The sequence below is a fragment of the Akebia trifoliata genome, chromosome 5 (genome assembly GCF_017979445.1).
Source record: "Akebia trifoliata isolate Shusen 1 chromosome 5, ASM1797944v1, whole genome shotgun sequence".
NCBI lineage: Eukaryota > Viridiplantae > Streptophyta > Magnoliopsida > Ranunculales > Lardizabalaceae > Akebia > Akebia trifoliata.
The window spans coordinates 30,529,014-30,544,300 of record NC_141379.1 but is presented as its reverse complement, the minus strand read 5'-3'; the positions used below and the strand labels follow the sequence as shown (position 1 = coordinate 30,544,300).

Below are 15,287 nucleotides of genomic sequence, written 5' to 3'. Positions count from 1 at the left end.
CATTTGAGAGTTGAGAGAGATTTGTATACAATTTTTTATGAATTTTTTTTTTTTTTTTTTTAAAATAGAGGAGATGAAGTTGAAAACTTCGATGAGTTACCTCTTTATAACATATTAACACAATTGAGAGAGAGACGGGTTACCACTTCATTTTTCGACGAGGTGGCGAGGTGAGGAAGATGAATTACGGTTAGATTTTCTTCAAACTTGAAGAAGAGAAATAGATAATAGAAGAACGAAACTAAGAAAGGATTTTATTTATATATATTATAATAGATACTTCAGATTAGTTCGGTTCTCAGATTTGTTCAATTTTATTATACCCTAATCAGGAACCGAACCAAAGCAATTGGATTTTTTTTTTACAACTCCCACCCGAACCAAACCATGCTCAATTCGAACCAATCCAATCCAAAAGACTTCGGATTAATTCAATTCTCAAATTAACCCAATCCAATGTGCACCCCTACTCAGAACCCATGATTTTAATTACCAAAATCATTCATCTTCAACATCTTTAGATAAGATGAAGAGGATAATGGACAACTGACATAGCAGAAGCTTGTGAATTAATACAGATAGTTGATAAACAAGCAATAACTTGAAAAAGATAAAATAAAGAACTAGAAATTAACTAAATGAGAATTGAATTGATATGAATTGTGTTTTTGAAACTCATATAAATAATTTCCTTGTAACAACTTAGAATCCTCTTAAAATATTAAAAAATAATTTTCCTAATTTATTTATACCATAATAACTTTTTAAATCTATTATAAACTCAATTTAGTCACTTCTAAGAACTTCTAGTTATAACCTAAAGAATAAAAATAAATTTACAAAAAAAAATAACTAACAAAGAATAGTACTCCTAAAGTAACTATGAAATAAAAATCCTATGAGAACTAGAAAATATAAATAAATTTTACTAAAATATAAGTTATTTAAGACTATCTAACAAGAATTGTAGATGTCCTACATCAACAAGGATGCTATTATTTTGTGGTGAAAGAGCTCTTGGAGGAACCACTTTCTCCATTTGCTGAGGGCGATTTGAAGATGTTTACTTTTGAAAATGATTCAGCCAGTGTGGCGCTCTCAACCATAGGCTTTGGCTGCATGTTGGAGGGCAGATTTCTGGTGGGACCATCTCGAGAGAATGATTCTTCAGCTTCCTTCATTGGTTGGAGAGTTCTTTGAACATCAATTAGCTTCCTTTGTAATGTAACGGTTTCTTTCTCCTGATTCAAGGAATAGTCCAAAATGTCGGAATGAGAATGCCAAGATACGTTTGAGATATGTCAGATATGTATCATATTAACCCTTATAGAACCCAAAAACAAAACACCATAAAAACTTGACCTGTGAACAGTGAGACAATGATTTTAAAAGGAAAATTAAGATGAAATAAAGAAAAAGACGATAATAATAGTTTCACCTTCTCAACCAAAGGCTGCTCAAGCCATTGTATTCGATCCATCAAGAAGAGAACATCAGCTTCTGATTCAGGTCCAGCCGCTCTATAAACTCGAGAATCATCACGTAGATGCCCTACATCACTAACTGGCTCATATTCTTGATTATCCATGTCAAGAGCCCAATCAGTCTGATCATGTCTCTCTTCAATTTGTCCATTCTTTCCTCTACAAAATTAATGTTTAAGCTTAAATACATACCAACTGTTCCCACCAAGTAGCATAAAATTAAAATAAGGCTCAATATCATTACCTGCTCGATAATGTTTGGTTTTGGTAGATAGGCGAAGAAACCCCTTTGTAGGGGTCATTCGTTACAACTGACAGGACCGAATCTATAGAACATGTTGAAGAGCTGTCATCCATTACAGACATGTTCTTCTCTGCCCCGCTTGCATCTTTGTGTTCCAAACCAAGATGAAACCTTTCAACAATGTTATCTCCCGTAAATGACCCATCCGACACATATTCCGGAGCATCAGGCTTATCAAGCACGTAAAGTGCCTTATTCATTGCGGAGTCCTCCATGGTCCTCTCATCAGGAGTGCTCTCATGTTGTTGCTTGTTTTGTACAGCCACATCAAACTTCTCCTCACTTCTCTTATCTTTTCTTAAGCAGTTATTCCACCACTTCTTATTCTGGAGAAGAATTTAGCAAAAGTTATGGGGAGTAAGAGTTCAAAAGAAAGGTGAACTGAAGATCTCTTGTTTAACAATGAAGCTAAAGAATATTTAGCTCATTTCCCGGATAAAAAAAATTTATAGTCGGCTATAGATCAGCAAACAAGCAAAACACATGAACACAAACAAAATAGAAATAATATTGTATTAATATGTGATGGTCAAGATGACCATCAAAAAGTACATGAAATTAGTTCCCCAAGTTAGAAGCTACGCCCCATTGGAAAAGGTCTTCAAAGAAGGCACCCTTACACACTTCGAACATATTATGCCAAATATATAACATATAAAAAAAATCCAAATATGCTAATGATAATCTCTCGGCCTGATTGCTCCTTCCCTACGAGTTTTTCTATTTCCAATTCCAAAAGCCTCAATGTACGGCAAAAGGTAGTAAATGCCATAGATTCTTTGGTCTATTTGGGAAGGCCTGGCCACATGCCAACTGTCTAACATTGACAAGATCTAGGGTTTAGATCCACATCTCAGTTGGTTTGACAAATTGCAAAATAACTTTGAGGTTGTGGGTTCAAGTCCAGCTTATCCATAAAAAATAAAAAACATTGAGAAGATCTATAATAAAAAACATCTCAAAATTTGGAATAATGACATGAAATGGGATCATACAATATATGCAATGGACTAGAATGTGATCAAATGACTCACTAGAAGATTTGCACATAGAACAAGAACTAACCGAAATAAAGTCCAGACACATAACAATATCAAATTTTAAGATTTATTCTGAACTGCAGCCCAAATAAAAAAAATAAACTTTTGATGGGATTTTTTTTACTCCAAATAGCAGCTACTGGGAATTTTGGATGATCTGACACTTGAACTAAGGACTCGTAAAAAGATTTGCCCGAAAATACCTTATCCCTAATGTACAAAGTGTCAAGCACAAAGATCACGCCTGCAAGTCGATATGCTGAAATGTCATCATCATCATCATTTTTGTCAAAGCCTTAACCCCACAATTAGGGGTTGCAGCACAAATCCTGTTACTCCACTCAATTATACCTAAAGACATGTCTTGTACTATTGCAAGTGTGTCCATCCTCTCTCACTGCCTCAAATTCACCATCTTTGGAATCTTCTCATCAATCTGTTAGAACCATTAATTTACATGTTCTTTTGAACTGGGGTTGTAACCGCCCTTGTTACACATAACCAAACCATCTCAATCGACTTCCTCTTAATTTATCGCCTATTAAGGTTACTCCTATATTTTCACAAATGTGATCATTTCTAATTTTGTCTTTTTTAGTCTTTCCAATCATCCATCTCAGCATGAACATCTTTGCCATGCTCAATCTATTAACAGGTTGTTTCTTGATTGCCCAACATTCAGCTCAAAGCATGGTGAGTCCTATTGCGATCATATAAAAGTTTGTTTTAGTTATGATAGGGAGACATCGATCACATAGCCCTCCAGAAGCACACCTCCATTTTAACCATCCAACACTAATTCTATAAGCATGTCCTCCTCAATCTCCAATTCCTCGGATATAATAAAACCGAGATTACAATAATGGCCATCTCTGAGTATATTCCTTGACCATTATTTTTTACAGACCATTCCTCTCCATGGGCACCATCACTAAAGTTGCACTCTACACTGTCTTAGTTATATTTATTTTAAATCCCTTGGACTCTAAAATGGTTCTCCAAAGTTCCATTATTTTGTAGACTACCTCTCTAGTATCATCACTAATCCAGCATAGAATATGAAAACAATAAAGGATCCACAAAAGACAGAACTAATAGGCACAATTAATTAAAATATTAAACCTGCTTTTTCTTAGTTCGTTTTAACTTTTCAGTTGTTCCCAGTCTTGTTTTTTGCTCACTTTCAGCTTGCTTTGCTGCCTCTTCTTCCCATATGAACTCTTCTTGCAAATTCAAACAGTACGCAACTTCAATCTTATGGCTACCACATGAAAGTGACAAGTTAGAGTAGTTAGAAAAAAGAACATGAAAAAACAACCTAAGAAAATATATTGAGAATCACCTTCTTATATATTAAATAGAAGACTGAAATACTACAAATGATACAATTATCACATAATTTCACTAAAAACCTATCCAATTATAAAAGGATTCATGATTGTTTTATCCTTTTAATTTCAATGAGATGAATAAAATTGTAAGTAACATGCAATGTTTACGATGACGAACAATCAAATTCAAAGGTAAAAATAAAAATAATTGCCCCATAATTCAGGGTTGTAAAGTGCCTCCTTGTAGTCAGAGCTTGATGCAGGACAAATGATAACTCTGAGATCTGGCTAAATTACCAAGAATAAGGAAAACCATAAAATAAGCTAATTTCACCTTAAATTTAAGAGAAAATCTAATAAATGACTAAGAAAGGGTTCTATGCTAAGTACGGTCCTACAAGGCTAACCCCTAAAATACAAAATTAAGAGTTGAAAGAATATTTTGTAATTCTACTAGCCTAGGGTTTCAGTTCAATGGCCAATTTGGATTTTATAGATCCCTTCAAGGATTTCAGAGAATAATTAGGCTCAAAGGTGTTTTTTTATTATTGGTATTGTGAATGATTCAACAATCCCAATTGGCTATATGTTGAAAGGTAAAATGCAAAGTTTTGAAATTAGGGATAAATTGTGAACATTCAACCAAAGAAAATGACTCAGCAGTAATAAATGTGATTATTCATAAGGGGAATTGGTTGGCTTAGTGTGAAGGATTTAGGATATCATATACATGCATAAATGCACACATATAGGAAATTTGACAGATCTAATTCTCAATGCCTGGAAAGGCAAGTCATGTTGTTTCACATCACATTGCCTCTAAGCAATTAGATCAAGAAGGTTTTGTCTGTTAGAACACAATTCCTTTTCTTGAGTATGGTGCCCTCCATGGGTAGGAGACAAAGCAATCATCGTAATCACTTCTATCCTGCCAACATCTCCAGGACGTGAAAATCACCAACACAGGTAGAAAATTTTCGACAAATGTGATCATACTAATATATTCCATACCCAAAAATTTACAGAATTTGTACTCATCAATTTTTTTTATAGAATTTGCAGTTCCACAAGCAAGTAACAATATTTAGTTTAGGAGGTAGAAACACATCCGACAAGTCAATTACCTAAAAATATGAGCAAGGGAAAAAATTTATAGAGTCCTACAACCCAACTCTGTAAGCCATCTCTCATCGTGTTCGGTGGAATCCATGTTGAAGTCTTCTCCAGAACTTCTATCCTATATTTGAAAAGAAGAAGTTGTAGAACCACACAAGGAGGATAAGGTGATATATTTTAAAATATAAAATCTAAAGGAAACTTGTATTGTAGAGTCAACAAAAGTATATATACGAAAAACCTTAGTTATCGGAAAAAACAGCATAAGCATTTTGTTTTACAATCAACAACACGTGAATGCGCACAATGCATGGAAGCTCCATAAAAGCTTCATAGTAAGAAAAAAATGAAAGAAAGGAGAAAAAAGAGTGTAATAACCTTCATCTACATCAACATAGTAATTCATTGGGACTTGCACAAAATAGGCAAGTAATAGGAATTGCCTCAGCTTACAGAAGTTTGACAATTTATAATAGAATATAAATATTTACAATTTAGCTATTAAGCTAATATAAGCATATTATAAACAAATTGCAAAGGGCATCCATAAAAACTATCCAATTCCATTCTAAAGTAAGAAAAACTATAGAATCATCAAACAAAAGTAACAACATTTTCTTTTCTAAAAAAGAACCCGGAGATCTTAAGATGAGAAATAGAAACAAATACTGAGCAACCAATAACAAAAATATATATAACGGAAGTGTCACGTGTTCAAAATTTTCAGAGGTTACTGTGCTGACACTTTGGCTTTTAATTCATGTCACTTATCCAAGTAATATTGCAGCTCCCATAAGTCCTAACTTAGGACCAAAAAAAAGGTACTCAGGATCCAATACGGTGTCCCATTCTTATAAAACAGGAATGGTGTCTGTGTGGAACGGATTACTTATCCAAGTAATCAAGCTGTGCGCAGCCCAATCTATTTTTTCACCAATCTAAATGTGCCACGTTTGTTCCTATGTATAGGAACGAGACACTGTACTGGATCGTGACTCAAAAAAAGAAGCAAGGATGCAGTCCTAGCGCAGGATAGAAAATCACCCTTATGCACACCCAGCAATCATTCAGAAAATAGTAGCTCAATATAGGATACAATTTAAAGTAGGAATATATTTATTCACGTACACAAGAATGCAGAAACATAAGATGGATGAAAACTACTCAACCATCAAATAGATATCATACATGACATAACCAACACTAACTAGGATAAAGTAGCAATATAGAAGACAGACTGCTGTAGGATCACCTAGGAGCTCATACTAGCCAGATTGGTCCATATCTTCAATACACATAAGGACAAGTATAACAATCAGAAGGTCTTGAATATCTCTTACAATGGTACTGGTGCTTACCTTTGTACTACTCTGAGGACCCTTCTCACCCTTTGGAGGAAATGGTTCGAGAGAAGCCCTCTCAACAAGTAGTAAACAATCTTCAACCAATACAAACATGCCATTCTCAACACAAACAATAGGAGTCGAGGTTTCCTCAGTGTCCAATAGTTTTGCTCTCCCTTTCTCGCTTTTACTCTGGCATTCAATAGCCTTCAGACCACTGCACAAAGACTCCATTATAAAAGTAGATGTGACCTCCTTCTCTATAAAAAGTTGTTTCATAACTGTTTTCAAGATCACATCTGTTCTCTCCCTGGACATGCAATGCCTAGCTGGTTGGTCAACTCTTGACCAAAAAGCACAGAAGCTGCAACCATGATAAGTAACAATTAGTTATAAAATATAAAAAAAATTACTGACCAACGAGAAAAAAATAAGTTGGATTGGGTAACTAGTGGTATTATCAAACAATAAGCAATAACATAAAGATGTACTATTTGGTAGGTCAGAAGCTATCAAGTTAAACAATCTACAAAGATACTCGGACCCATCAAAACCCCACATCTAAGCGAATCCATTTCCAAGAATTCTCCACATATGACAACATGTCATATGGAGGTGTCAGATACAAGCCGACTTAATGTTTCCATATATCTTGTTTATAATTATTACTTGTTTATCATTTAAATGATTTCAATGTACATCAGCATATTTAAATAATTAGTTCAATGTTATATACTCAACATGAACAAAAGTATATTTAAGTGACATGTGATAAACTTATCGGACATGTCAATGCATCGGGTGGGTGGGATCAATATGTCTGACACTCCGTGCCAGTGTCATACATAAACAAGCATGCTTGTGTCTTTGCTACAAAGCTCCATCAATTAGCACCATATATTGGCATGGCATAACAGAGGTATATGTAGGGGATCCATGTAACAAAGGACAAGCACTACAAGAATTTTTTTTATAATTAAATTTATAAGAATATTTTATATTGATGCAATATTTAAAAGAAGTTAGCAGTAAACAAAGGCAAAAAAATAATTTTTTAGAAGGAAAGAAAATAATGTGATACAGTGCAAAAAAATTATAAATATAGCCATGACCTAGAGCCTAAGATATAGGCTTGAGCAATACTTGGGCTCATATGATGACTAACACTCGTACCCATAATCAGATAACTTAAATGACTTGTCAGTTCCCAAATATAGATCCCACAATCCCTGTGTCAATATCATGTTGATAGAGATGCTCTTTGTTATTGTTCAAGTTAACATTGTGCAAACGATGAGGAATAAGTGACCCATAACCATGAAACCGTATGTTGCAAGAACACTTAATCTGGAAGCTACAAGAGGACTTCCATAAATACCATAAAATCTGGTCGGATTAGAAATTTATATATTATAATAATGTACAAGGTGAAACAGACTACCTTGACCACCTAACTTTGTCCTCAATCAACTTCCCAAGCTCGGCTCTTCTCTCATCAACAAAACGCTGGAAAATGTGTTCTACATTTGTTAAATATACACGAACTAGTTCTGTCTTATACTGGCAATCAAAGCAACGAAAAGGATGGTGCAATTTCTCTCTTAAATACTGGAAAAAAAAAAAAAAAAAAGAGTAGTTAATGACAAATTTCCTAAGAAAAACCAAACAGGAAAATAGTAACAGTAAATCTACTGAATCATAGAATTAGAATTGACAGTCCAAGTATTCTCAATCATGCTAGCAATTTGCATATGTGAATCAGCAATCAAGATGGAGCTAATGTAAGATTGAAGTCAATATATTCTATATAACCCCAATCAGAAATTCTCTAATCAGTGGCCAAAAGAATAAGTCTATATAACTGGATCAACACAAAATCCAATTTATCAGCCTGAAAATTATAATGGAATGTATACTATTAAAAACAAATGAAAACCTACCAGTACGTACGATAGTTTCTTTCTAAAAGAAAGGTTATTTGAGACCTCCCATTTGCTGACTGTTGGGGGTTATTAAAAGAAAGAAATGGTCTTCGATGGGAAAGAAGAGTTATGCAAGCTATAGTTTTATGAATAGAGGCTCTTTTATTCAAATGTTCCTTTAGTTTTAGAAACTCTAGGTGTGGAAGATTTCTGTATTATTTTGACCACCATGCAGTGTACATTTAATGCAGGACGCGGATCAAGCCAATAGCAACAGGTTCCAACAGAAAATTTTTATCCCTTTTTATTTTATTGGGATTAGTGTTAGATTAGATTATATTTTGAAATCATTCAATTATTTTTAGAAAGAAATGGTCTTCCTTTCCTTGTTTGGTATAGCAGGTTGTTTTCCTCATACAGTTTGGTCGTTGTTTGGATCGTGGCTTTACTGGAGCATTTTTTTGGCCAAGCAAAGCGGATTTTGTAGAGTTTAACCTCATTTGTAATATGTTGGGGCATCTGGAAAGAACGTAACAGACGTATTTTTGAAGAGAAGGAGCTGCTCTTTTCAGACATTGTGATTTCTATTCTTAATTTTTTGTTCTATTGAGATAACTTGTTCAAGGTGTTTAGGGGGGGTCTTTTTATGAAAGAATTTTTTGGATAATTCCGCACCTTAGCTTTTGACGCAATTGAAGACGGGATAAAAAGGAGATAGAGGAATGCAGCATTGCTTGCTAATATTCTCGCTTACTTACTTGCAACAATCCAACAAATAATTGAAAGAATTACCAAGTTCTAAATTACATCCTCAAATAAAACATCAGAAGTTTAGAATAATAGAAATAACATAAGATCAAAGCGAATTCTTAGAGAGTAATATTAAACTTTTGAGGCCAAAAAATGAGGTAAGATAAGTAGCAGAAAAACATCGACAATGAAAATGAAGAAACACCTGATTACTTGAACTTGAACCCTTATGACAAGAGTATCAGCAACAATAAACCCATCTTGCACGTCTAATAGATTAATAAGTTTTTTCCACCCCCAATCATGCTCTTTATTCCAGAACCGATGCAATGCATCTGCAATACTTCCAGACCACAGTACAATCAAAGGATTGAAGAGAAAGAAAAGAACTCCAAAAAACCTCAATAGGGTGGTACCACCCCCCACCCCCTCCCTTTCACACTAAACATTTGGAAAAAAAACAACCCTCCATAAGAGCACCTAAAACTAGATGTAACAAACTAACCAAAATATTTAGATTTCTTTGGATCTTTATTCACCAAAGCCATTGTAAACTGAGCAAGATGGTTCCATCCTGTGAATGTTTGGAAACAAAAGTAAAATTAATGATGTTAATTATACTAAAAAATAAATAGATGTTAATCATGGATAACCAAGAACATTGATCACATTGAGCGATTGAATATCATTAAATTTATAAAACCTGGAAGAAGTTCGTCATGATTAGCAATGCAGAGAAACAAAGATAAGTGGTTGTCGAAATCACATCCTTCGGGGTAGAGTAAAATGCACCTGAAAATCCATTTCAATAAGATTTTAACTAAAGGTAACATGATCGTCAGTTACAATATACACACACACACACACACTAGAGTTCACCTGTGCATCCTCTCTCAGGTTAAGGGCTAAAAGCGAAAAAAATAAAATTGGAATAGGTGGTGGCAATTTGAATACAACTCGAAAACGCCACAAAATTAGTGGGTTTGGGATATTATTGAAAAAATTAAGGTTAAAGGAGGAATAGATGAAAAACAGTAAAGTGAGTTAAAGAGATAAAAGATAAAATATAGTAAAATTACAGGAGGTGAAGTGTAAAAGAAATAAAGTGTTTCCCACAAAACTATAACTTGATGGGAGTGCTAAAGACATAAATGTGAAAAAAAAAAAAGGTTGGAAGGATTTTATTAAAGAATTAGTGGGTCCCACCCAAAGGTTTGTGTATTACAAATGTAACAACTCAATTGTGTTTTATTTTATATATATATTAGGGGGATATTCCTAGAAATTCCAAATAAAAATGAATCATTAAAACATCTATATTGATATATATTTTTTTTAATTTAAAATGATAATTATGCCCTTCATCAAACGAACTGCTAAGAAAGGAGGATACTCATAGAAATTCCTAATAAAAACAAATCTTTCTAAAATCAATACTATCCTCTACGAAATATGTGTATTTCCTCTCATCTCAGTCATAAATGCGATGGAAAGCCTCAAAAAGAAAAATGTTAGCCTCAAACAACAATTGTGGCTCTCTATTAAACAAATGACTTAGATAGAAGAATACTTTAAGGGATTTTCAAGAAAATTAGTATTGACCTCTAAGAAATCAGTACTAATTTCAAGGAAACCTGTGTGTTTCCTCTTGAGGGAGGTGTCGTACTCGTACTCATACCGGTATTTCTCCATTTTCTTCTTCCTCTTCCACTCTTCTAATGCTTTGAGGTTTAAGCCTTGAGGCATGGTGGTTGTGTCTTGAGTTGAGGTGTAAGCCTCACACCTCAAGGCTTAGGCCATTTAATACATTACTTGTACCAATATTTCTTCTTCTTCTAATGCCCTTACCCAACGTTTTGGTGAATATTCGATGGCCCCTTCTCAAATATTTTGGACATATCCCTCCATGTTTAGTGAATATTTGACAAACCCACTATGTTTTAAAACTAATGACATGCCCACTTGATCATGGTCTTCTATGAGAGTGAATCAATAATTACTGAACTACCCCTTTTTAAATTTTGCTTAAACAGGTAACGCCTAGCCATCTGGATGCCCTAAGAGAAGCCTAGGCGCAGCCTTTGCACGTACTATTTTTACGTTGCACATACAACCCCTCTCCTAGAAATAGAAGAGTGAGGACCGGTTTTTTATTGCACATAATTCAACTTATCTTAAAATAAAAGAAGATAAAATACCTAGCACTATAAAATGTGAAATGAGGTAAATAGGTTGAAAATAACCATTGAAGCTATTTATAATTCATCTTATATAGGTTTAACTTGTGTGTAGAAGATACATTATGGTTAAGTTGCACGCAACACCTAGGACAACTCTTTAACGCCTAGCACTTAGCAGCCATCCAGAGGTTAGGCCTAGGCACTTGAGGACCAGACTAGGTGTGGTGACCTCTAAGGCAATGATGCATAGTTAATATTTTAGCTACACATACATGTATACAAGCAATAGGTTAGGCAATGATAGGTGAAACTTTAACTACACTTATTTATAAAAACACAAGCATGCACATACACATATAATACGTACATATTATAATAATAATAATAATAATAATAATAATAATAATAATAATAATAATAATAATAATACCAAGTTGAAGAAGCAAAGGAGATGCATTATAAACTAGATATAGACAGTCCCATACCATTCGCACCCGCCAACCTCAAATACATGGCTTCGAAGTTCTCTTTTGCTAATTTGTGAAAAGTTCTCAATCTTCCATGTATACTTTCCATATAGCCAAGAAGGTTTTGGCCCTGAGTAAAAGAGAAATTAATTTATATAAATAAATAAATAAAAAAAACATTTCAACACAATAGCTTTGATAATTTGATCAAACAACAAGCAAAAAGTCTTTAACCTAGAAGAGTTGAAGACATAGCTCGTAAATGTTTAAGAAGCTTAGTATTTTTTAGTAGCATATTCATTATTAGTTTTGAACGTGCTCCCAGCCAGATTATTTACAAAGTATTACTAAACCCCTTTTTTATGAATAAAGTAAAATTTCATTAATACCCCCAAAAAAATTTAAATAGATGGAGGCAAGTTCAATAGAGGTTGAGATTACCAACCACTGAACAAAGCCCACAAACAACACACACACAAAAAGACTGTCCCCATAGGTGAATGCAAGATGATTACAATGACATAAGCAACCTATTATAAATCCTTCAAAACACCTTAATTCGTCGTGAGCCTTGGACCAAAGAAACGACCTTTGATATCCCAAATTAGAACATAAGTCTCCTTTTCTTTCCCTTAAAAAACTTTGACATTTCTCTCTTTCCAAATGTCCCTACAAATTGGGAATGCCAAGATGCTCCATAAAATTCTACTTTAGCATTAAGAGCATAACATACCAGCTATGACAAAGACCTTCGAACTTCAGTTCGGAACGTGACTACACTAAATGAAACTGTGACGGTACGGAACTAGATATTCAGAACTCATTTCTTTTAGTTGCCCGAAGATGCAGGCATAGTCCAATATATAGAGAAAAACGAGAAAACAAGTGAGTATTTTCGCTTATGGAATGAGAGGAATTGGAGAATCTTTGAGGGCTAGGAACACTTGTTTAATGATGTAATTTGTGCTTTTGTTGGTTTTTCATTTTTGTGGTGCAAACTGTTTAGAGAGTTTAGAGGCCTCTTCTTTGAGGATTTTCCCTTTAGATTATGAGCAGAAATTCTTGTGGGCCAAGTTAACGAGATAATTTTCAGAATGTAATTTTCAAAAGACTACTTAGACCCATATTTGAATCACTTTTTTCTTCATTTGTCTTTCCTTAATTTGTTTTGTTGTATATGTCAAACAAGATAAAACTACAAGCAATAATTTTTTTTAACAATAGTGATAATAATACGTAAAGTGAGAGCATAGATTACCACAATCATCGCGGTCATCATCTTCGGTGTCCCAGAAAGGCTGAGAAGTTGAATGGGTACCATTTGAAATCCCCTTCAACGACCTTCCATACCCATAATCCTCACTCACACTCCAAGCCATTTTCTTCTCCTTCTCCAATTTTCCCTCACCCACTCTTTCACCTGAATACAAACAAGTGTTTCAAAAATCCACGAAGTCCATCAATAAAATCAAACCTAGTAAATTTCTCAAATAAAATCTTCTTAAACTAAATAAAGAGATATAGAGAGAGAGAATTATCAAAACATGCACTGAAAATTGAAAAATTACCAAAATTGTACACTATTTATTTTAATTCCCAAAACAGTAAAATTACTATTTTTACCAAAATGGTAAATTTTTTAAATGAATAGTGAAAAATATTGATAGCTGCTATTAGCACTTAAAATTTACTTATTACATCCCAATTTCTTAAATTATTTATCACACCCCCAATTAAAGATTAAGATGCAATATTCAAACATTTTTATTTTATTTTTTATTTTGATAAAAAAGGGTATCCTAGCCAGGTTGCAGGTATCCTGACTAGTCCCTACGCCCTGCACCTAGGCTATAACTGGTGCTTGCTTGGTCCAAGCTTATCACACCCCCAATTAAGGAATTAAGACGCAATATTCAAATTATATATATATATATATATATATATATTTTATAATAAAAGGTATCTGGGGCGTATAATTGGTGCCTACTTGGTCCAAGCCAGTGCGTGACCACCACAAGAATATAGTTGATGGGATTTGAACTTTAGACCAACTAGAGAGCAAACCTAATGATAGCCAAGTCTACCACTCAACCATCCCACTAAACATTACAAAGGTTTGGCTCAAATTATAATCTTTACATTACAAAACATTATAACACTCATTCAAACAATTTTAGTAGTTGTTTATAATTATGATTAGGGTCATATAAAATCCCAATCCCAATCCCAAAATATGATAGAAATCTTGCAAGAAAAAATGAGAGTTTCTATTGGCACCCCACCTTTTACTTATTCACAATCATTCACTTATTTTATTTATTTTTAATTGGGGTGCGATAACTAAAATTTGGGTTGCCAATAGCAACTCTCAAAAAAAAATCTTATTCGATTGTAAATACTTCCCATATTTTAGTTTTAGTTAGGGGTGTCAATGTATAGCCGAAATTCGAATTCGAAAAATCGGATATTATCCGAAATTTTCGGATATCGGATTCGGATTCGGATGTCAGTTTAACAATCAAATGAGTTTCGGATACTGCGAAATCCGATTCGATAATATCCGCTCCGATAAGAATATATATATATATATATATTTATTGTACTTATGTTTTACAATAAAACTTTTATATATGTATATATATCGTCTTATATATTCGTGTTATACAACCAAATTTTTTTTAAAAGCTTTATCTTCTTCAAACCTTCATACGTGAAGAACCAGACGACCGAATGGTGGTTTCGATTGTCGTAACCACCGTCTTCTCTACCGGCGACCATCTCTCTCTCTCTCTCTCTCTCTCTCTCTCTCTATATATATATATATATATATCTCTCTCTCTCCGATCTGAACCAATAGGAGTGATTTTTGGAAGAAAATGTCGGTATCGACTGTGCGAACTCCGACACGTCTTCTCCGGCCGGCCGGCAAGCATCCAAGTACATTCTCTCTCTCTCTCTCTCTCTCTCTCTCTCTCTCCGATCTGAACCAGTCGTGAAATTTGGGTTTCAATTGTGCAAACTCCAACGGATTGAGGAAGACGGACTTTTATTCAATTTTTTTATCGAATCAGATATTATCGGATATCCGATATATTTTTCGGATTCGAATTCGAATTCGAATTCGGATAGTATTCTTCTTTTTCGGATTCAAATTTGGATATAGCTATATCCAATCAGATATCTATCCGTTGACAGCCCTAGTTTCAGTAAAACAATTTTAAAAAAATCCTATTTAATAACACTTAAAAAAATTTCCTCACATTGACGAAAATATTTTAATTCTGAAAGCAGGTAAATTACTGATTTTAGAATTAAAATGAACAATGTACCATTTGGGTAATTTTTCAATT

General features: G+C 33.9%; 1 pseudogene across 1 annotated transcript; it reads right to left on the bottom strand.

Annotated features, from left to right (window-relative positions):
• Positions 1-727: 727 nt before the first annotated feature.
• LOC147402135 (TNF receptor-associated factor homolog 1a-like) lies at positions 728-13,482 on the bottom strand (annotated as a pseudogene). The gene is made up of 12 exons (XR_015178810.1): positions 13,196-13,482; positions 11,956-12,067; positions 9,994-10,082; positions 9,796-9,864; positions 9,496-9,625; positions 8,060-8,218; positions 6,634-6,982; positions 5,284-5,396; positions 3,951-4,089; positions 1,729-2,114; positions 1,439-1,643; positions 728-1,241 (listed from the first exon to the last, which is right to left on the bottom strand). The product of XR_015178810.1 is annotated as a TNF receptor-associated factor homolog 1a-like (transcript).
• Positions 13,483-15,287: the final 1,805 nt, after the last annotated feature.